A 25,461-nucleotide genomic window follows, 5' to 3' on the forward strand; every position below is an offset into this window, starting at 1 on the left:
TTCTAGCCATCTTTCCCCCCAACACAGCTGCCCCTTGCCCATTGAGGTGCAGCCCATCCCTATGATAGAGCCTGTAGCTGACAGAGAAGTCAGCCCAGTTCTCCAGGAACCCAAACCCCTCCTTCGTATACCAGATCTTGAGCCACTTGTTAACCTCCCTAATCTCCCGCTGCCTTTCTTGTGTGCATTGTGGTACAGGCAGTATTTCGGAAAACACTACCTTTGAGGTCCTTGCCCTAAGCTTTTGACCTAAATCCCTAAAATCATTTTTAAGGATTTTCCACCTACCTCTAACTTTGTCATTGGTTCTGATATGAACCATGACCTCAGGATTTTCTCCAGCCCCTCCCAGTAATCTGTCAACCCGGCAGTAATCTGTCACCTTACGCCAAAAATTTAATGAAAAGGATACAAAAAGTCGCACACACTCTAATATGGTATCATTAAACAGTACAGATCACCCAGCAAACATTAGTCGTAACACAGATCCAAACACATACAATATCTACAAAAAAGTTATAGGGGTCAGAATGTGGCGATGAAAATATTTTTTTTGCAAGGTTTTTAATTTTTTTTCAGTATTAAAACTCTAGAAAAATGAGCCATAATCAAACTGATATGGAGAATTAAGGTAACAGGTCAGTTTTACTGCATAGGGAATTGCCACTCTATGGCAGAATTGCTATTTTTTTTCCAATTAGAACCCATTTGAAATTTTTTCCAGCTTCCCACTATACTGTATGCAATATTTAATGGTGCCATTAGAAAGTAAAGCTTGTCCTGCAAAAAATAAGTTACTATACGGCTATGTGAATGGAAAAATGAAAAAAGTTATGGCCTTGGAAAGGCAGGAATGAAAATCAGAAACTCAGAACTGGAAAACCATGTGTGAGGGGAGGGGTTAATGGGTATGATTAGGAAGAATACATTTATGAAATGTTTGCTGATTCCTGGAAGTGTTGGTAAGAATGTGAAAGTGCAGGAATATATGGATAATGTGGTGATGCTTAGTGAAAATGTGGCTAAAATGATTAGTGTTAAGGTTGTTTTGCAGTGCATTTGCATTTAAAGTTAATTGGAATAAGTGCATCGGTGATTCTAATGTAGTGATTGATGGGGTTTACCATAAGATGGGTGCTATTGAAGTGCTTGGCTTGAAATTTAATAAGAGTTTGAAAGGAAATTAGGTAAGATGATTGAGCATAAACTATATTTCTGTAGAATGTGAAATTTGACCATATCTCAGAACATTTTTATAATTAAATGTGTGTTCTACAAATATTACTGTTTTGGGCAATTGTGTTCCCTTTTGCAACTAGGGAAAACTGAAAAAAAAATATATACTTTTTTGTAGGATGGAGAAATGGAAAGAGAGCATGTGGCGTAAATAGGTTGCAAATTTTGTTGCACATAATTTTTGCAACAAAATTTGTGACTTTCCCCTTTCACACCACTTTTCAGAAGTGCTGAGAAAAGGGGGCGTGCCATGGGCGACCATATTTCTCTTTCTTCATGCTAGTTTTCTGGCATGAATAAATACTTAAATCTATGGCAACTAGGAGGCAGACATGAATTTAAGAGTGTGGCATGGCACGGCCAGAAGATTTGCCAAATATATGAAGCCAAGTGCTAATGTATAAATTTGACAGATCCTTCGGCAACACAGGGGGAAATCAAGACCGGCATACAATACAGTGGATTTGATAAATGTCCCCCTATGTGCATAAATTCGGTGGGAATGGAGACTCCCTTTGAGTCACATCAAAGTGATGTCTGTGTTGATGGAGAAAAGTAACAAAACTACATGTATGATGAGATATTGGTTGGATAGGTGTTTTATAGTTTGAATTGAGTAAAGATAGATAGATAGATAGATAGATAGATGTGTAACTGTAGCTTTTAAGTGTCCATTCAGATATATGAGAAAATAAACTTTTATGAGGAAGAATAATCTGATTGCCATGCCAATGAGTGACTTTAAAAATAAAAGTGCTATGAAAAGAATAAGGATGAATGAGATAGCATGTGACATTGTTGATGTGAGGTCTGAAAAGGCAATATTATATAGATGACACTGCATAACATTTTGCTTGTGAGAGTAATGCAAAACAAAGAGAGAACTTATTAGATCTGAAGTTTGCCCAAAAGAAGGTTGTGGGGCATGTGAGAGCAGTGCCGAATCTAGCATGAGGCAAGATGAACATCTTGCCTAACGCTGTGGATGACCTGCCTCTGAGGGGGTCTCAGTTTACAAGGGGCACAAGAGCCACCACTCTATTAAGCATCATAGGCAGCAGACCACTAGGCCTGAAGCTTATGAGGCAGTAGAACAGTGCCTGGGATCGCAATGACATTTCTGTAACCTCCTATGTCAGGTCTCAGGCTGTGTGATGACAAGAGGGCATTATAACTACAAGGGGCACTGCGGGGGACATTACAAACATGAAAAATACTACAGGAGGGCATTATAACTGCTGGGCACTACAAGGGGCATATAAATACTGGGTGCACTATATGGGGCATTATAATTGCAGGAGGCACTACAGGGGACATTTTAAATATTGGGGCTAATAGAGAGGCCTTATAACTACTGGGACTTCTACAGAGGTCATTATAATGCTGTAGCAGTCCCAATATAAATATTAGGGGCACTATATGGAGCCTAAGTGCTAATGTGGGCTCTATAGGAGTGCACTATACTACTATACTACTACAAGGGGCAATATAAGGGGACATCATTTGTACTGGGGGCACTATGGGGCCATTATTGCTATGTGGGGGCATTATAATTATTGGACACAATAATTAGTGGGTATTTAGTGAGCATTGTTCCTATGGGGTGTGGGGATTCGCTCTGGTAGACAGGGTGAGCGGACGCAGTACAGAGGCAAATTAATAGTTCTTAAATCAAACTTCCGTGTTTATTCACACATAAAGCAAAAACAAAACGTCACTTTGCAGTCTTGGTGTTGGTTCACATACAATGGAAAGTTCACATGGCAAAAATCACCTTGTTGGCAGTTCTGCCTCCAGCAGTCCATACCAGGCTTTGATAGGGGCCCTTTTCCCTTACAGACGGGTCTCAGACCTGCAGCACGGCACAAGCCTTAGATCCCAGCACACACAGCTCCTGCTCTCCACTGTCAGAATGAGGTAATCCTTCTCACCTGGCAGTGCTGACTGTTTTTTTAGGTCTGGCAAAACCCGGCCTGGAACATGGGGTCTATTAAGGTGTCAAACAGCAACTGGTGCTGACACATAAAAAACGGCTCTTACTCTTCCGAGGCCAGGAACCTCGGTGACAGATACTTTTCATCCACGATGATTCCTTGTGCCTTCTTACAGGGGGCAATAATTCTATGGAACTTTTTTGCATTATACTGTTTGTGGGCATTGGGGAACACAGCAGGTATGCCGTAGTATTGGGGGTAGCAGCAGGACAACAATGTTGGGGCACAAGGAGGGGGGAATGATAAAAAGTGATGAACCTAAGAAGCCTGTGATGCAAACTTTGTAGAGATGAGTTATGACTGAAACCACAATCTAAATAAGTACTTCATTATAAAATGCTTTACACATTGAAGAATTGTGCAGTCCTTCTGTATACCTGCAACTAATTATCTACAAGCAATATTTACTTAACTATTTATTTAAGTTTGCGCCCTCTGCACTTTGGTTGACAGGGCCAGGCAATAAAAACATATTCACCTCTGGCCCTGTCTATCAAAGTGGAGAGGGTGTGGCAGTTGCAGAGAGAGCGGAACCTCTAGGTGTAACGGCAACACCCCTGTTGTTCCTACTGGCTCACTTGCATATATTAGAACATCATTTTTTCACAGCAATGTGGGCACATATAAACATGGGACCAACACATGCATTCAGATGCCAAGTGCACATGCAACAGGCCAGCCAGTACAAATATGCTGACTGATGGCTTTTAATATACACTAACGAGCAAAATGGTAACAATGTTTAGAACTTTTGACTTTCAGGCTCCATATCCATCCACAACAGCTTTGAACGTGGGTTTACCATCATTTTATAGACAATTATCTTGGCTATCTTACATAAATTGGACTTGCAACTATTTAGCATATGATTAGTGATGCAGATTTTTGGCATGTAACTGCATTGTTACTGTTTTGCTCCTGAATCCTTCTGGGCCTGCTCTCGATCAGATTCAAGCATGTCTTGATCCCAGGTCTCTTCTACACATTCTCAATGTTGGTGCATACTGGTCGGCTCACTTGGGTACGAATACAGGTATTTCTTCAACTCCACCCACAAGTGTTCGATTGGGTTGAGGTCTGGGGACCATGATGGCCAATCCAGCACCTCTACTTCATGGTCATAAAAAAAAAAAATCGCCAATCTTGATGTATCCTTCGGGTCGTTGTCCTTCTAAAACAATATGCCGTCATTTTCATACCCATAGTACTCAAGAGTATGAAGTAACTTGTCTTGTAGGATACTCACATATAGCTCATTATTAAGACCAGCATCGATCCTGGTCAAGTATCCAATGCCTTTGGCTGCTAAACAACCCCATATCATCAGGCTTCCTACACCGAACTTGACAGTTCCTTCAATTCTTTTTTGCAAACTTGAGCCAACGCTTCTTATGACAATATTGAAGTCTAGGCTTCTTCACCTTTTTTTAAAGCCACCATTCCAGACTTCTGCAATGCACATCGCAGGGTGCTTGCATGGACTGTGATCTCACTATTACAAAGCATACGTTCCACCTCCACTGCCGTGTTTGTCATGCCAGAATTGATAGACATTGTGATGAGCCAACTTGTTGACTCTGATATTTTGCCTGGACGTCCATCTCTTGACTTTGGAATGGATGAAAAGACTTAATTTCATATTCTTCCAACCGTCGTGGCAATTTTCTTGGCCAAGATACCGCCGTCGATTAGCTGGATTATGCTGTTTCTCTTTTCTTGGAAAATCTTCATGGCTGCTCCTGGATTCGAACCAGTGCCCTTTCATTTGTGAATCAACCTAATAAGTTTGTAACCTAATACAGGTTGTAATTTGTAGAATACAAGAAGAAAAAGATTGTCCCATGACCAGGAGTAAAACACTAACAATGCAGTTACATGACAAGAATCTGCATAACTAATCATATGCTAATTAGTTGCAAGTCCAATTTATGTATGAGATAGCCAAGATGATATGTCTATAAAATGATGGTAGTCTCACGGTTGAAGCTGCAGTGGACGGTGAGATATGGAGCCTGAAAGTCAAAAGTTCAATGTATAATTTGACATGCATCAATAAATACCTTCACTGCAAATTTATTTAAAAAAACTCAGCAAACATTTCTTTAAAGTCAACAATTTATTTAAAATCTGTTACCATACGGTCATGGACGATGCAGTGATATCTATCTCTGTTACAGAATCACTAAATATAAATGGCTTGTTGTTTTCCGCAGCATGTACAGATGAACTGCAACTTATCTTCTGTCTGATGTATTATGCAGAGGAAATAAGAGAAAGACACATACATTAACGTATAATACATTCTTGTAGACATTTGCCCTTTTATCCTGTTGTGAATCTCCTAAAAGAAGCGAGAGAATTTCAATATAAATAAAAATGAAACATTGGCTTGAAAATTGAAATCCAAATGGATCAAACCGGAGATAATCACTGAGAGGTGCAGGCATTAATCTCTATGTAATGACACATTGTGATTATCCAGGGTTGTAAATACATACAGTGACTGTTCCCAGAGATCCTCTCACACTGATAATACTAAATGTATTTCTATGTCCTCTGCTTCATCTACTAAACTTTTTGATTGCAATAATTTATGATCTGTAGAACTTACAATCTAATTTCAAGGTAAATTAACATACGTCCTATTAGTTTGAAAACCCCAACTGTTTATACATGGAAGTAAAAGAACTGCTGTGAAATAGGAGAGGATGGAAGAGTCACACCCTGGAATGTCAGGATAATTTGCCATCCCATATGGCTGGCACAATGGGGAAGACTCTGTGGGTAATGATGTATTAGAACCAACCGTTAACACTGTCAGCTGTCATAATTTTTTTTATTTTTTCCGCTTTTTGAGGTCATGTTTTTTTTCCTTGTATTTTTAAATGCTAATATTTTTTGGGGGTACATAAAACCTAGGGTTTGAACGTTAATTTATAGGGGATATTTTATGCTTTTTTCATTATTCACTTTATGGGATAAATAATTGTTTAACTTTATACTAAAGATTGTTATGGTGGGATATCAAATACATATTTCTTATGTTTGTTGACTTTAATTCTGTCATGTCATGATAACTTTCATTATAGAACTAGCATATGTACCTGGCATTGCCTGGGTGTGCGTCTATCTATATAAATATTTTCTAATGCTATTTACTGTGCATTGAAAAAGTATTTATACCCCTAGAAATTTTCCATATTTATTCACGTTACACCTCACCAACATCCCATCCCAATAAAATACATTTACGTTTGTGGTTGTAAAGTAAAACAATTTAAAAAAGTTCAAAGGGTATGAGTACTTTTTCAAGGCACTGTATTTCAGAAAACTTTTGATATGACATAGAGACATATCAAAAGTTTAGATCAGTGGAGATCTGAGTGTTGAAAACTCCCTAAAACAGGGGGAGATAAATACTTATTGTCTTTGACTCAATTATAGAGGTAAAGAAAACATTGACTATTTTTTTAAATTATGTTTTTCTTTTGTTTAACACTTAACAGCCTGTAATTTTTAATTTTATTAAATGTATGTCATAAGTTGTTAAACCTCTGGAATGTGCAATGTACCTGGTCTATTGTGCTTTATTAATAGTGATGCATAATGCCACCATTGTTAAACTTGTTTGTAAACATTTTTGGTTTTTCCCCCTGGAACTTAAATAAAGAAATGATTAGGGGAGCCTACTCCTGAACATGCTAAAATCAGTGGAATGCAAGGAATAGGTGCATAATCTTCCATTCCTTTCCTGGTCAATAATGTGACTTCTATGATGTTGGGCAACATTCTTTCGATGTAAAGTCTTGTAGCATTACATAACCTACGGTATGAGAGTTGAGATTTCGAAACAACATAATGAGTAAGCCAACGTTAAGTAGTAGGTGATGTGGTGGCATTCCCGGTGGGTCAAAACAGTTTGAGGAAGGGGGCGTAGCAAGGCACCGAAGTGCGGCCGGATGCAGAGGCTCGATCTATACATCCCGATCACGCAATAACGTACCTGTACGTCATAATGCGTGAAGGGGTTAAAGACGTAACTACTTTCTGCTTTTTTTGTGGATATTTCTTTGAATATTTGTATAATATTTTTTTTTTTATTATATGCTTTCATCTTTATCTTTCAGCGCTTTCTTGAAAGGGGCTATCCATGGACCCAGAAAAGGGTAGAGAAAGAGGTCATTGTACGGTCGGTCCGGGCCGAACTAAAAACTGAAAAGCGGCATATGGCACAACCACAAGGCGATTTAAAAAATGTGGTGCGACCTGAAACGCCTACAACACGATCAGGTTTATGAGTATAGTAGGAGATTATGCCCAGGTACAATGCTGACATGATTTTTGTATCTCTCTCTACAACACTCAGTAATGTATATATTCAGTTATGCTGCTAATCTGTACAGATGTAGTATGGTTAACACACAACCTCCTAACTCAAATTTCTTAACTCATCGTAATCTTGAAACACAAGCCATTTTTTTAAAATATCTTAACGCATTTAATTGCATTAAGTATACATAACACGTCTCATAAAGCATGTGTGTTACCTCTACTACATCCGTGTTTCATCCCTTGTCAAATGATTACTTAATACCTGTTGTGACATGTAGAAAATCTTCTGGTTTCATCATATATCTCTACCTCGCTGACATTGTATATATATATTGTTATACACACAGCACGGTACTGATGTATGATATCACCGATGATTTCATACGTTTCACACACACATAAATATATATATAGGTATTTTTGTTTATATCTACATAAACTTCAAACATCATTCAGTATTCCGGGCAAAGTCCCCGACCATTACATACATCCCCCACATAATTTGCATGGGATTCAAGATTATATATATATATATATATATATATATATATATATACAGTACAGACCAAAAGATTGGACACACCGTCTCATTCAAAGAGTTTTCTTTATTTTCATGACTATAAAAATTGTAGATTCACACTGAAGGCATCAAAACTATGAATTAACACATGTGGAATTATATACATAACAAAAAAGCGTGAAACAACTGAAAATGTCATATTCTAGTTTCTTCAAAGTAGCCACCTTTTGCTTTGATTACTGCTTTGCACACTCTTGGCATTCTCTTGATGAGCTTCAAGAGGTAGTCACCTGAAATGGTCTTCCAGCAGTCTTGAAGGAGTTCCCAGAGATACTTAGCACTTGTTGGCCCTTTTGCCTTCACTCTGCGGTCCAGCTCACCCCAAACCATCTCGATTGGGTTCAGGTCCGGTGACTGTGGAGGCCAGGTCATCTGGCGCAGCACCCCATCACTCTCCTTCGTTGTCAAATAACCCTTACACAGCCTGGAGGTGTGTTTGGGGTCATTGTCCTGTTGAAAAAGAAATGATGGTCCAACTAAACGCAAACCGAATGGAATAGCATGCCGCTGCAAGATGCTGTAGTAGCCATGCTGGTTCAGTATGCCTTCAATTTTGAATAAATCCCCAACAGTGTCACCAGCAAAGCACCCCCACACCATCACACCTCCTCCTCCATGCTTCACGGTGGGAACCAGGCATGTAGAGTCCATCCGTTCACCTTTTCTGCGTCACACAAAGGTGGTTGGAACCGTTTGGACTCATCAGACCAAAGCACAGATTTCCACTGGTCTAATGTCCATTCCTTGTGTTCTTTAGCCCAAACAAGTCTCTTGTGCTTGTTGCCTGTCCTTAGTAGTGGTTTCCTGGCAGATATTCTACCATGAAGGCCTGATTCACACAGTCTCCTCTTAACAGTTGTTCTAGAGATGTGTCTGCTGCTAGAACACTTTGTGGCATCGACCTAGTCTCTAATCTGAGCTGCTGTTAACCTGCGATTTCTGAGGCTGGTGACTCGGATGAACTTATCCTCCGCAGCAGAGGTGACTCTTGGTCTTCCTTTCCTGGGGCGGTCCGCATGTGAGCCAGTTTCTTTGTAGCGCTTGATGATTTTTGTGACTGCACTTGGGGACACTTTCAAAGTTTTCCCAATTTTTCGGACTGACTGACCTTCCTTTCTTAAAGTAATGATGGCCACTCGTTTTTCTTTACTTAGCTGCTTTTTTCTTGCCATAATACAAATTCTAACAGTCTATTCAGTAGGACTATCAGCTGTGTATCCACCTGACTTCTCCACAACGCAACTGATGGTCCCAACCCCATTTATAAGGCAAGAAATCACACTTATTAAACCTGACAGGGCACACCTGTGAAGTGAAAACCATTTCAGGTGACTACCTCTTGAAGCTCATCAAGAGAATGCCAAGAGTGTGCAAAGCAGTAATCAAGGCAAAAGGTGGCTACTTTGAAGAACCTAGAATATGACATATTTTCAGTTGTTTCACACTTTTTTGTTATGTATATAATTCCACTTGTGGTAGGGGCTGAGGTGTACATGAGCATGGAGTTGGGAGGGATGCCTACCACCCTCCATGATCTATCTGGCTGAACTGTACCCAGAGCCAGTGCGGGGTAGGCCTGAATATGTGGGCCACCCAAGAGAGTGGAATGAAAGAAAGAAGGGTCGGGAGGGTGGGGCACGAAGCGACCGTCCTCAGGGTGAGGTCGCTCGGGATGATATATCAGGCAGCCTCACCCACAAATGCAGGCTGTAACCAGCCTTACTACTTGTGGTAGGGGCTGAGGTGTACATGAGCGTGGAGTTGGGAGGGATGCCTACCACCCTTCATGATCTATCTGGCTGCACTGTGCCCGGAGCCAGTGCGGGGTAGGCCTGAATATGTGGGAAAAAAGACTACCAACGCTGTTAGGTGTGAAATATTTATTTGAAACGAACGGGACAAATTACCAAGCCAACGAACAAAAAGCCCTGGAAATCTCGACCTGCAGGTTGGGTATATACCTGGCAAAGCACGAGGACCGCCAGCGCCCCATCTTGCAGATAACATGCGCGGGTACCTGGTGCTTGGAGGCCGAGGAGGCGGCTCCTATGCGGAATGAGTGCCCTGAAATTGTTCCTGGATTATACCCTAATCCTGCTGCTAACGTGGGACATGAACTGAGCCGCGGTGAGAGGCCTGCCCTGGAGGGGAAGTAGCGGATCCTCTGGAGAAAGAGGAAGGAGAAATGCAGCAAAGTCCCCCAGTACCTTGACAGGGCACCAGCTGTTTGATGTGGGAAAGAACTTGATCTCGACGGGAGGACCTACTTGACTAGTCTTGGAAGAAGAGAGAAATAAGGTAAACTAGCCACCCTGCTGAACGAGATGGCGTTTAACCACTTCAGCCCCGCTAGCTGAAACCCCCTTCATGACCAGAGCACTTTTTACACTTCTGCACTACACTACTTTCACCGTTTATCGCTCGGTCATGCAACTTACCACCCAAATGAATTTTACCTCCTTTTCTTCTCACTAATAGAGCTTTCATTGGGTGGTATTTTATTGCTGCTAACATTTTTACTTTTTTTGTTATTAATCGAAATGTAACGATTTTTTTGCAAAAAAATGTCATTTTTCACTTTCAGCTGTAAAATTTTGCAAAAAAAACGACATCCATATATAAATTTTTCACTAAATTTATAGTTCTACATGTCTTTGATAAAAAAAAAATGTTTGGGCAAAAAAAAAAAATGGTTTGGGTAAAAGTTATAGCGTTTACAAACTATGGTACAAAAATGTGAATTTCCGCTTTTTGAAGCAGCTCTGACTTTCCGAGCACCTGTCATGATTCCTGAGGTTCTACAATGCCCAGACAGTAGAAAAACCCCACAAATGACCCCATTTCGGAAAGTAGACACCCTAAGGTATTCGCTGATGGGCATAGTGAGTTCATAGAACTTTTTATTTTTTGTCACAAGTTAGCGGAAAATGATGATGATTTTTTATTTTTATTTTTTTCTTACAAAGTCTCATATTCCACTAACTTGCGACAAAAAATATAAAATTCTAGGAACTCGCCATGCCCCTCACGGAATACCTTGGGGTGTCTTCTTTCCAAAATGGGGTCACTTGTGGGGTAGTTATACTGCCCTGGCAATTTAGGGGCCCAAATGTGTGAGAAGAACTTTGCAATCAAAATGTGTAAAAAATGACCGGTGAAATCCGAAAGGTGCACTTTGGAATATGTGCCCCTTTGCCCACCTAGGCTGCAAAAAAGTGTGACACATCTGGTATCGCCGTACTCAGGAGAAGTTGGGGAATGTGTTTTGGGGTGTCATTTTACATATACCCATGCTGGGTGAGAGAAATATCTTGGCAAAAGACAACTTTTCCAATTTTTTTATACAAAGTTGGCATTTGACCAAGATATTTTTCTCACGCAGCATGGGTATATGTAAAATGACACCCCAAAACACATTCCCCAACTTCTCCTGAGTACGGCGATACCAGATGTGTCACACTTTTTTGCAGCCAAGGTGGGCAAAGGGGCACATATTCCAAAGTGCACCTTTCGGATTTCGCAGGCCATTTTTTACACATTTTGATTGCAAAGTACTTCTCACACATTTGGGCCCCTAAATTGCCAGGGCAGTATAACTACGCCACAAGTGACCCCATTTTGGAAAGAAGACACCCCAAGGTATTCCGTAAGGGGCATGGCGAGTTCCTAGAATTTTTTATTTTTTGTCGCAAGTTAGTGGAATATGAGACTTTGTAAGGAATAAAGAAAAAAAAAGAAAAATCATCATTTTCCGCTAACTTGTGACAAAAAATAAAAAATTCTAGGAACTCGCCGTGCCCCTCACGAAATACCTTGGGGTGTCTTCTCACCATGCTGGGTGAGAGAAATATCTTGGCAAAAGATAACTTTTCCCATTTTTTTATACAAAGTTGGCATTTGACCAAGATATTTTTCTCACCCAGCATGGGTATATGTAAAATGACACCCCAAAACACATTGCCCAACTTCTCCTGAGTACGGCGATACCAGATGTGTGACACTTTTTTGCAGCCTAGATGCGCAAAGGTGCCCAAATTCTTTTTAGGAGGGCATTTTTAGACATTTGGATCCCAGACTTCTTCTCACACTTTCGGGCCCCTAAAAAGCCAGGGCAGTATAAATACCCCACATGTGACCCCACTTTGGAAAGAAGACACCCCAAGGTATTCAATGAGGGGCCTGGCGAGTTCATAGAACTTTTTATTTTTTTGCATAAGTTAGCGGAAATTGATTTTTTTGTTTTTTTCTCACAAAGTCTCCCTTTCCGCTAACTTAGGACAAAAATTTCAATCTTTCATGGACTCAATATGCCCCTCACGGAATACCTTGGGGTGTCTTCTTTCCGAAATGGGGTTACATGTGGGGTATTTATACTGCCCTGGCTTTTTAGGGGCCCTAAAGCGTGAGAAGAAGTCTGGAATATAAATGTCTAAAAATGTTTACGCATTTGGATTCCGTGAGGGGTATGGTGAGTTCATGTGAGATTTTATTTTTTGACACAAGTTAGTGGAATATGAGACTTTGTAAGAAAAAACAAAAACAAACAAAAAATTTCCGCTAACTTGGGCCAAAAAAATGTCTGAATGGAGCCTTACAGGGGGGGGGGGGGTGATCAATGACAGGGGGTGATCAATGACAGGGGGGTGATCACCCATATAGACTCCCTGATCACCCCCCCGTCATTGATCACCCCCCTGGTAAGGCTCCATTCAGACGTCCGTATGATTTTTACGGATCCATGGATCGGATCCGCAAAACACATGCGGACGTCTGAATGGAGCCTTACAGGGGGGTGATCAATGACAGGGGGTGATCAGGGAGTGTATATGGGTGATCACCCCTCTGTCATTGATCACCCCCTGTAAGGCTCCATTCAGACGTCCGCATGATTTTTACGGATCCATGGATACATGGATCAGATCCGCAAAACACATGCGGATGTCTGAATGGAGCCTTACAGGGGGGTGATCAATGACAGGGGGTGATCAGGGAGTGTATATGGGTGATCACCCCTCTGTCATTGATCACCCCCCTGTAAGGCTCCATTCAGACGTCCGCATGATTTTTACGGATCCATGGATACCAAAACACATGCGGACGTCTGAATGGAGCCCTACAGGGGGGTGATCAATGACAGGGGGTGATCAGGGTGATCACCCCCCTGTCATTGATCACCCCCTGTAAGGCTCCATTCAGACGTCCGCATGATTTTTACGGATCCATGGATACATGGATCGGATCCGCAAAACACATGCAGATGTCTGAATGGAGCCTTACAGGGGGGTGATCAATGACAGGGGGTGATCAGGGAGTGTATATGGGTGATCACCCCTCTGTCAATGATCACCCCCTGTAAGGCTCCATTCAGACGTCCGCATGATTTTTACGGATCCATGGATACATGGATCGGATCCGCAAAACACATGCGGATGTCTGAATGGAGCCTTACAGGGGGGTGATCAATGACAGGGGGTGATCAGGGAGTGTATATGGGTGATCACCCGCCTGTCATTGATCACCCCCCTGTAAGGCTCCATTCAGACGTCCACATGTGTTTTGCGGATCCGATCCATGTATCCATGGATCCGTAAAAATCATACCTACGTCTGAATGGAGCCTTACAGGGGGGTGATCAATGACAGGGGGTGATCAATGACAGGGGGTGATCAGGGAATCTATATGGGTGATCACCCGCCTGTCATTGATCACCCCCCTGTAAGGCTCCATTCAGACGTCCGCATGTGTTTTGCGGATCCGATCCATGTATCCGTGGATCCGTAAAAATCATACGGACGTTTGAACGGAGCCTGACAGGGGGGCGATCAATGACAGGGGGGTGATCAATGACAGGGGGGTGATCAGGGAGTTTATATGGGGTGATCATGGGTGATCAGGGGTTCATAAAGGGTTAATAAGTGACGGGGGGGTGTAGTGTAGTGTTTGGTGCGACTTTACTGACCTACCTGTGTCCTCTGGTGGTCGATCCTAACAAAAGGGACCACCAGAGGACGAGGTAGGAGGTATATTAGACGCTGTTATCAAAACAGCGTCTAATATACCTGTTAGGGGTTAAAAAATTCGGATCTCCAGCCTGCCAGCGAGCGATCGCCGCTGGCATGCTGGAGATCCACTCGCTTACCTTCCGTTCCTGTGAGCGCGCGCGCCTGTGTGCGCGCGTTCACAGGAAATCTCGGCTCTCGCGGGAGGACGCGTATATGCGTCCACCCAGAAGAGCAGGGCCGCCGGCAGGACGCAATCCTGCGTACGGCGGTCCTGTAGTGGTTAAGAAGGGTGGAGCGTGTCATAGCACTTGAAGTGAATTCCCCCGGCCTTAGGAAGCCATAAAACCCGAGATATATTGCAGCCTTGATGATAAGGCTTGCTGGGTGCCCAAAGGGGGAACCATCTAGAGCTAGGGACAAACCCCAAAATAACTCACCAGAAACTGGCTGTCTGCGCGCCACTGGGCTTGCACAGTTTTTTTGTATGCCCCTAAGGGTGGCCTTTACAGCTTGGTTGGACAAGATGGATTGGCAGGAAGGATCATCAAGTAATCTGTAATGCTGGACCCCTGCTAAATACCCCTTAATAGTGTTGTAAGAGAGGTGCAAGTAGAAATGGCAGTGGGCTGCCATGAGAAAGGTCACATTGTCTTGGCTGCTCTGCGGGTGGCTGAGCATGAAGCGTCGGAACGCCTCGTATCCCGTAAGATAGTTCCTGGCGGTGTTCTTAGCTAAATATCCTTGGACCGACTTCTTTGCAGATGCCACCAGCTATCCTAGTCCATGGTCAGGAGGCTGAAAGGGGGAACGGGCATACCCACCAGGTCTGCGTCTCGCATTGCCTGGAAGAAGATGGTGAAGTTAAATCGGGACAAGGCGTCAACCGCCACATTCTCAGCCCCCGTGATGTGGGAAGGGAATATATGAAAGTTGTGCCGCAGGGAAAGCCAAACGAACCTGCGGAGGAAGGACACAATCCTTGGTGATTTGGCCCTGCCCTTGGAGAGTACCTACACCAAAACTAGACTATCTGTAAGAAACACTACGGGTTTGTTGGCCCAGAAGGGGCCCCAGACCTGGCCGGCCGCCACCAGAGGATGTAGTTCCAGGAGAGGGGAATATTTGAGGGACTCGCTATCGAGGAAGAATTCTGCCGGCCAATCGCCAACCAGCCAGTGCAGATGAAAAATGGCTGCAAATCCACGGGAGGCGTCAGCATTGGAATGGATCCTCGGCGAAGAGGCATCCAGAGTGGGCACAAAAAGGGATATGCCGTTCCAGGAAGCCAGGAAGGAGTGCCACATGAGCAGATCCGCAACAGCTTGGTTGTCAAGATGGATGGTGGAATCTTGGTCTTGAGCCAAGGGGAGAAGATTGAGGAGCCTAGACACGAAGGATCTTCCCTGGGGCATGATCCGGAAGGTGAAATTTAAAGAACCCAGGAGGGACTGCAACTCCAGCTTGGTAAGAACCCGGGATGAAGCCACAGCGGAGACTGCAGTCCTGATCTTGGATAATTGCGCCTCGGGCAGGCTTGCTTCCATGCGGACGGTATCTTACACGATACCTAGGAAGTTGACCCTTGTGCTAGGGCCCTCAGGATCCGGGCTCAGTCGACAGTCTGTTGTTAGCAGAGGTCCATAAAGGGTTCCTGCTGGGCCCTTTTGATGTAATCCCATTTGATACCAGGAGGATTAGCTCGATTGGCATCTGGGCGATCCAGGATGACGGAGACAGGGCGAGCCTGGGTGATCCAGGATGACAGAGACAGAGTGAGCCTGGCCGATCCAGGATGACAGAGACAGAGCGAGCCTGGCGATCCAGGATGACAGAGACAGAGCGAGCCTGGGCGATCTAGGATGACAGAGACAGAGCGAGTCTGGGCGATCCAGGATGACAGAGACAGAGCGGGTCTGGGTGATCCAGGATGACAGAGACAGAGCGAGCCTGGGCGATCCAGGATGACAGAGACAGAGCGAGCCTGGGCGATCCAGGATGACAGAGACAGAGCGAGCCTGGGCGATCCAGGATGACAGCGACAAAACGAGCCTGGGTGATCCAGGATGACAGAGGCAAAGCGAGCTTGGACGATCCAGGATGACAGAGCTGGAGCAGGACATCCAGCCCAGAGGAATCACCCCGGGGGCTTTGGATGATTAAGTAGTCGTCGAGGTAGTGAATGACCATATCCAAACCCCAGTGGTGCCCCTCAAGGGCTCTTCTTGGAGCCAAAGGTGAGTCTATTGGCAAAATAATACTTATGATCCCACTTGATGCCATAAAATCCCCAGAGTTGAGGTGCAATGGGAAGCAGCTTAAAGGCGTCTGCTATATCGGCTTTGGCAAGTAGGGCCCCTCTCCCCGACTGGCTTCCCCTATGATGGAATAAGACATGGCGAACTCCTCTGACGGAATCAAGAAATTCAAGCTGGGTGCAGAGGACATATGGGGCGCAGACAGGTCGTAAATTAAGTTTTTTTTTATAGTAGACTGCTTGGAGACTAACCCAATCGAGCTAATCCTCCTAGTATCAAATGGGATTACGTCAAAAGGGCCCAGCAGGAACCCTTTATGGACCTCTGCTAACAACAGACTGTCGACTTCGCCCGGATCCTGTATATCCGACTGCAGATTTTTCCCCTCCCAGGACTCCAGAGGAAGGGCAATCAACCCAGTGTGGAAACCCCTCCTGAATCCTGAAAGGAGGAACTGGACCAACTGCTGATCACGGTGTTCCTGCAAGAGAACAGCCAATAACTCTATATTAATGTCTGCCAGTCATGGTTTAGAAGATTTTTTAGGACAGGAAGAATGGGGGTCAGCCCTAAAGCACAGGGAGCAGATGTGCAAGGCTCTACAGCTACCAAAACCGCACCCTCCCGCATTAAAATTATTTCAGACCTGGCTCTGCCCAAGGAACACAATAGGCCTGCCCAACTTGTCCACGGTCGTCTGGCTTCTTTGGCCAGAAGAACACGGGAGGGCCCGGTCAAGACCCAGGGTGTCCAACAAAGGGCACCAGTCCGCCGTGTGTGAGATGGACTGGCACGTCGCGCAGGTAGGAGCTCTCAGCCTGGCAAAGTGCCGGAAAAAGAGCTCCATGTCCAAATTCGCCCAGTTGGTAACGAACTGAAATTGGACTAGGGCTACCACAGCTTTGGCGGAGAAAGAACGATGGTAATCGTAAAAATTGAAGCCGCCATACTTGTATCCCAGATCCGTCAGATGGTAAAGATACGTATCTAGTTCCTCCCGCCTGAGCGGATGGGCTGAGCAGACTAAATCGCGATAAAGGCTGAATGCCAACACGAATTCCGGAATAGAAAGTTTTCCATTCAGACGGGCATCCTTCGCCCTGAGTAGTACTGCAACCTCCCCACAATTGATGACTTTATTCTCGGTCACATCTTGGGAAGCTATCAGGATGGATGCCAAGTTGACATCTTTCCCAGCTAAAATGTCCTTCTTAATAGCCTCAGGGACAAAGTGGGCTGGGACCACAACTGGACTAGCGTTGAGCGTACCCAATGCTGGTTCCTGAGAGGTCGAGGGAACGATTGCCGTAACCGCAGCCGGGGAATCTTCTGGGCCATGTGACTCTAGCTCGGTCACTCTGGATTGGACATCCGCCAAAAAAAACGACAAGGCCACTGAAGGTGGCTTGCAGCTGGTTCAGTGATAACTGGATAGATGAGAGGGAGGACTGTGAATTGCAGCTCCCCGACTCCGTCCTCAGAAGGCGGTAGAGCTCCGCCTTCCGAGCTGAAGCTAGATGGGGAATACCCCTCTTATTCAACTCTGAAATAAGTTTGGGGACAGTCCAACGCCTTAGCGATGGGCTACCAGCGTGCCCTTAAACCGATGAACCGGGACCCGAGAAGTTGTCCTCAATATCGGATGGTTGGGACATCTTGAACCTGTAAAGGAAAAGCCAATAAAAAAAAAATTTATAAAAGAAAGAACCGGCATGAAATGAGGAAAGAGACGTGAAGGAAACGTAATCCTACCCGAATCGCACAGAACTGGTGAGTCCAATAACAGGACTGGTACTTGCTACAAGGGGGTACTGGAGGCAGTACGGAAAAAGCACCTGTGGACACAAGAATAGATAGCAACGAATAAACACAGCTTTAGGAGAGCCGGGAAGAGAAGGAAGAAGAGTGAAGGAGGACCGTGGCCGGGGAGCAAGGAAGGATGAGAGTGGTGAAAAATGAACGAGAGGAAGGACCCAAGCTGAAGATGCGGAGTGCCGGGAAAAAGAGGGCTGGGATGTGCCAAGGATGGGGTCAGGTGATTTGGTGACAAGGGGAACTAAAATGAATCTGGTGACCAGCTGAATGGACCTGGGTGAATCGAGTGACATCCTGAGAGACTCAGGATGAAGTACCTGAGCTGGGTGATCCTGGACGTGTACGTGCCGTGACAGAAAGGTGACCCGAGCGACATGGTGGAGACATGGGCCTGAGTGATTCAAGCAGGTGCCGGGGTGTTAAATGTCCTGAGAGATTTCAGAAAAGGTACCGGACAGGTATGAGGTGAAACTAAGATGGTCCCTGATGGTGGCTGATGTCTGGGTAATATTAGAAAAGCGATTCAGTTGGACACTGGCCAAGGAGAAAACTTGGGTGAATCAGGCAGAAAATTAACCCTGGATGTAAAGGTAGAAGACAAACTGGTGAAAGCGGCTGTCTAAGTGGACCCGACATGCTCAGGAAGGCCTAGACGGAACGTGAGTGGACGAACCAGGATGACAGGGACCGGGCGAGCCTGGGCGATCCAGGATGACGGAGACAGGGCGAGCCTGGGCGATCCAGGATGACGGAGACAGAGTGAGCCTGGGCGATCCAGGATGACAGAGACAGAGCGAGCCTGGCGATCCAGGATGACAGAGACAGAGCGAGCCTGGGCGATCTAGGATGACAGAGACAGAGCGAGTCTGGGCGATCCAGGATGACAGAGACAGAGCGGGCCTGGGTGATCCAGGATGACAGAGACAGAGCGGGCCTGGGTGATCCAGGATGACAGAGCGAGCCTGGGCGATCCAGGATGACAGAGACAGAGCGAGCCTGGGCGATCCAGGATGACAGAGCGAGCCTGGGCGATCCAGGATGACAGCGACAAAACGAGCCTGGGCGATCCAGGATGACAGAGGCAAAGCGAGCTTGGACGATCCAGGATGACAGAGGCAAAGCGAGCCTGGGCGATCCAGGATGACAGAGGCAGCGTGAGCCTGGGTGATCCAGGATGATAGAGACAGAACAAGCCTGGGCGATCCAGGGAGACTACAGATGATGTGTGAGAGCGAGACGAGAAGCATGGAAAACAGAAAAAATGACAAATGCGTGATACCTGAAGAAATTCAGGAAGCTGATGAGCAGCTACTTGGCTGAACGGGAAGACTGGATATCAGACGATACCGCAGCCCTGTTCATTTTGGAAAAAATTTATCAGCACCCAGGTATAGACAACAAGCTCATAAAGTAAGCCCTGAGCCCAAAATGGTACATTAGACAACTGGAAAACAGCATCTCCACCTGGGAAGGGAAGGACCCACTTTAAGGGACATCCCGCCCTCCCCCACATATGTGTCAGCCAAGCGGAGATGCTGTTCTCCAGGTGACCGGAGAACTCCCTGAAGTGCACTGCAGCACTTCCACCTTAAGCCCAGGCCCAGAGCATGGGTCAGAGTGCCACCTGAGCAATGCTGCGGACCCCATCCATGCCATGGGCTGCCTCTGCATCCTGCAGCCCAATGTAAAGTAATCAACCCCATGACCCACCCAACCTGCATGGAGTTAACTACATCAGAGGAAACGATGAGACCACAGAGCAGCGCGGCTGTGACATGGAGTGCCGCAAACCAAGCCCAGTGGGAGCGGTCAGCCCGACCTGAAGTGCCGTGGATGCCGATCCTGCCGAAACCCTAAACAGCAAACAAGAAAATCACACGCTGCGAGGAGGCTCCCCAGGAGCTGAAGAAGGGAGGAAGACCGGCCGAACCCAGCCAGGCATGCCGGACGAACGCTGCCCCCGGCCGAGGAAGCTGGAGAGCCGTGACTCACCCGGAAGTGACGTAGGCAGGGAACACTGGAAGTGACGGAACGGACTGATGAAAGAATCACGAAGCGACCGTCCTCAGAGCGAGGTCGCTCGGAATGATATAGCAGGCAGCCCCGTCCACAAATGCAGGCTGTGACCAGCCTTACTACATGTGACAATTCATAGTTTTGATGCCTTTAGTGTGAATCTACAATTTTCATAGTCATGAAAATAAAGAAAACTCTTTGAATGAGAAGGTGTGTCCAAACTTTTGGTCTGTACTGTATATATATTTTTGTATGTGTGAAAAGTATGAAATCATTCTGTGGCATCATACATGGGTCCCACGCTGTGTGTATAACTCTATATATGTATACAATCACACCAAGGGAGAGATGTATGATGTAACTGGATGATTTTTTACATGTCAAAACCGATATTAAGTAATCATTTGTAAAAAAAAATTGTGACAAAACCCCTGTTTTTTGAATGCCCAGATTCTTTTATTTTGTCTGCTGTTCATTTAGTTAACCGTATTTAGCCCTTTAAATGTACACAAACCACCTTATCTGCCTGTGACGCAGTTAGTGAACACAATGGACATTAGCGAACACAATGGATATTGCCTGTGACACAATCTACAAACACAATGTATATTGCCTTTGACGCAATCCACAAACATAATGGATATTGCATGTGATACATTTAGCAAACACAATGGTCTTAGTCATCGACCGCATGTCTGGCCCCTTTATCCAATACGGATTAGCAGCATTACTGTATATATACATTATAGAGTGTTGTAGAGAGAGGGACCAAATTCATGTAAGCATTGTACCTGGGCATAGTCTTGAACTGCACTCCACTACTCGATTGTACTTTAGCCTCTTGATGTCACACCATTTTTTTGGGGATGGCCGGTATTTCATGCCGCACTCCATATTTTGCATATAACTCTGGTTGAAGAGAGAGTACTATGTCCATTTTGTCCTTTCTTTTCGTGGTCCGGTCATATCCCTGAAGAAGAAATTGCTGATGGATAAAGATGAAAGCATATATTCAAAACATTTTTAGTATACCACATATTAAACATATATCCAAAATAAATAAAAAAAAGAAAGAAAACCAAATTTTAATTTTCATGTTACTGTTAAGAACCCTGATTCTATTGCGATTCTATGTGTGTGGGCTCTGACAAATCAGATATTGCCCAAGTAAGCTGAGATGTACTTGTCAAAGCAAGGTACCGTATGTAAAGCTGGGTAACCTCGCCGCGGCGCACCTTATGTAATGCAAAATGAACCAGTAAAACTTTACATTCAGACTAAGAAAGCTCTTGGTCATAAAATAGAATCTCTATATATATTGTGTGTGTGTGTGTTATACACTCGCCTAAAGAATTATTAGGAACACCATACTAATACGGTGTTGGATCCCCTTTTGCCTTCAGAACTGCCTTAATTCTACGTGGCATTGATTCAACAAGGTGCTGATAGCATTCTTTAGAAATGTTGGCCCATATTGATACGATATCATCTTGCAGTTGATGGAGATTTGAGGGATGCACATCCAGGGCACGAAGCTCCCGTTCCATCACATCCCAAAGATGCTCTATTGGGTTGAGATCTGGTGACTGTGGGGGCCATTTTAGTACAGTGAACTCATTGTCATGTTCAAGAAACCAGTTTGAAATGATTTGAGCTTTGTGACATGGTGCATTATCCTGCTGGAAGTAGCCATCAGAGTATGGGTACATGGTGGTCATGAAGGGATGGACATGGTCAGAAACAATGCTCCAGTAGCCCGTGGCATTTAAACAATGGCCACTTGGCACTAAAGTGTGCCCAGAAAACATCCCCCACACCATTACACCACCACCACCAGCCTGCACAGTGGTAACAAGGCATGATGGATACATGTTCTCATTCTGTTTACGCCAAATTCGGACTCTACCATTTGAATGTCTCAACAGAAATCGAGACTCATCAGACCAGGCAACATTTTTCCAGTCTTTAACAGTCCAATTTTGGTGAGCTCGTGCAAATTGTAGCCTCTTTTTCCTATTTGTAGTGGAGATGAGTGGTACCCGGTGGGGTCTTCTGCTGTTGTAGCCCATCCGCCTCAAGGTTGTGCGTGTTGTGGCTTCACAAATGCTTTGCTGCATACCTCGGTTGTAACGAGTGGTTATTTCAGTCAACGTTGCTCTTCTATCAGCTTGAATCAGTCGGCCCATTCTCCTCTGACCTCTAGCATCAACAAGGCATTTTCGCCCACAGGACTGCCGCATACTGGATGTTTTTCCCTTTTTTACACCATTCTTTGTAAACCCTAGAAATGGTTGTGCGTGAAAATCCCAGTAACTGAGCAGATTGTGAAATACTCAGACCAGCCCGCCTGGCACCAACAACCATGCCACGCTCAAAATTGCTTAAATCACCTTTCTTTCCTATTCTGACATTCAGTTTGGAGTTCAGGAGATTGTCTTGACAAGGACCACAACCCTAAATGCATTAAAGCAACTGCCATGTGATTGGTTGACTAGATAATCGCATTAATGAGAAATAGAACAGGTGTTCCTAATAATTCTTTAGGTGAGTGTATAGTGTGTGGTATATATATAGTGGCAGGAAAATTGATGTGCTATGTGCATGTGATAGAGTTTTTCCATGAACCATACATATATGCTACTAACATTGTGCGCCGACGAAACAAGAATGCTAATTTCACAAATTCGCAATATATACTGTAACCAGTTAAAATGTGTTTAATTGAGTTTCAGGCAAAAAAAAAAATCGTATGATTATAGATAATAATCGCATCTACGAATATTTCAGAATTCGTGATCTACAGAACAATCATTGTGCTGCATGCAGTATCTACAAAAACAGCATATATGCTTTAAGAGAATATTACTTACAGTTAATATGATGTCGTCTTCATCTTTCTCAAATATGTGCCTGAACTTTAACGCACTTCCAGTAGCCATTGTAGTCATTCACTTGTAAAGTTCAACTAGTGATGATGAATGCTTTATGAAGGGTAGTTCACACTGGTCACAGTTCACTGGGCAGTTCTAATACTGTAAATTACGTCATACGCACGTTTACGTTACCCGCTTTATTTAAATTAGGGACAGCGAGAGCGAATAAAAAATAAAAAAATAAATCGAATATTATTCGAAAATAATTTGAAATCAAGATTTCGATTATTCCACCCGCCCGTTGCCGTACTGGTGCTTCTTCCTGCTTGGCCTGCCTGACCGAGGTAATCATCTAAGCCCGTCTAGCCAAATTCTCTTTTAGCAAACTATTGTAGAACGGCTGTATATTGTTTTTATTGGAATATCCACGAATATTCGAAAAAACTAATATATAGCAATATAGCAAATATATTCGTTATTTAATCAACTTCAGCATACACCTTGCCGACAAGCGTCCCCATCACCATGGGAACGCCTGTGGGTTAGAATATACCATCGGATCCGAGTTTTCCCTGAGATCATGAAAACTCAGATCCAATGGTATATTCTAACCCACAGGCGTTCCCATGGTGACGGGGACACTTGTCGGGGGGCAGTGTGCCAAAGTGGAATAAGAGTTTAGATCCAAAAAAATATATATGAATATTCTAAATAACGAATATATTCGCTATATTGCTATAACTTCGTATTTTAGAATATTTGTAATATTCTAAAAAAACGAAGTTATAGCAATACAGTGAATATTCGTAAAATACACATATTATCCAAACAATATGAAAGTTGCCTTATACAGTTTAAATAAAATCGCAATACGCGAAAAATTAAATTGCATAATATTCAAGATAAATAGAATAATGAAATATCGCAAAATCGAATATGGCACCTCCCGCTCATCACTAATAATAACATGGCAGCAGAGCTGGAGCGGGTGAAATCTAAGCTAGCTGACCTAGAGGACCACTGACGGCGCAATAATATTAAACTTCGAGGCATCCCAGAAACAGTTCCCCAGTCTAACATCACATCTTACATACAGAAGCTATTCCGGTCATTAATTCCTGATTTATCAGCTCAAGATTAGGGATGAGCGAACCCGAACTGTATAGTTCGGGTTCGTACCGAATTTTGGGGTGTCCGTGACACGGACCCGAACCCGGACATTTTCGTAAAAGTCCGGGTTCGGGTTCGGTGTTCGTCGCTTTCTTCGCGCTTTTGTGACGCTTTCTTGGCGCTTTTTGAAAGGCTGCAAAGCAGCCAATCAACAAGCGTCATACTACTTGCCCCAAGAGGCCATCACAGCCATGCCTACTATTGGCATGGCTGTGATTGGCCAGAGCACCATGTGACCCAGCCTCTATTTAAGCTGGAGTCACATAGCGCCGCCCGTCACTCTGCTCTGATTAGCGTAGGGAGAGGTTGCGGCTGCGACAGTAGGGCGAGATTAGGCAGATTAACTCCTCCAAAGGACTTGATTAACTGATCGATCTGCAGCTGTGGATCATTGAGCTGCTGATCCTCAATTGCTCACTGTTTTTAGGCTGCACAGACCGTTTGTCAGTCTCATTTTTCTGGGGTGATCGGCGGCCATTTTGTGTCTTGTGGTGCGCCAGCACAAGCTGCGACCAAGTGCATTTAACCCTCAATGGTGTGGTTGTTTTTTGGCTAAAGCCTACATCAGGGTGAAGCTGTGACACCAAGTGCATTTAACCAGCAATAGTCTGTTCATTTTTTGGCCATATCCCAGTCTAATTCTGTCACTAAATCCATACCGGTCACCCAGCGCCTAAATACTAGGCCTCAAATTTATATCCAGCTAAATCTGTCCCTAGTGCTGTAGCTGGGCGAGTTATTTAGTGTCCGTTCAAGCACATTTCTTGTTCTGGGTTGAAATACAATTCCCAATTTAGCAATTTCATAATTTAGTGGTTCCTGCTATATCAGAGCTCTTTGAAATCTATCCCAAAAAGGGTATATAATATTGAAGGTGCACATAGGGTCATTCAGAGTAACTTCACACACACCCGCTACTGTGTATTTCCAAGTCTAATTCTGTCACTAAATCCATACCGGTGACCCAGCGCCTAAATACTAGGCCTCAAATTTAATTCCCTCTAAATCTCTCGTTACCCACCGCTGTACTGTTGTTGCTGGGCAAGATATTTAGTGTCCGTCAAAGCACATTTTTTGTTCTGGGTTGAAGTACAATTCCCAATTTAGCAATTTCATAATTTAGTGGTTTCTGCTATATCAGAGCTATTTGAAATCTATCCCAAAAAGGGTATATAATATTGAAGGTGC

This window comes from Bufo gargarizans, chromosome 2 (genome assembly GCF_014858855.1).
Source record: "Bufo gargarizans isolate SCDJY-AF-19 chromosome 2, ASM1485885v1, whole genome shotgun sequence".
Classification (NCBI taxonomy): Eukaryota; Metazoa; Chordata; class Amphibia; order Anura; family Bufonidae; genus Bufo; species Bufo gargarizans.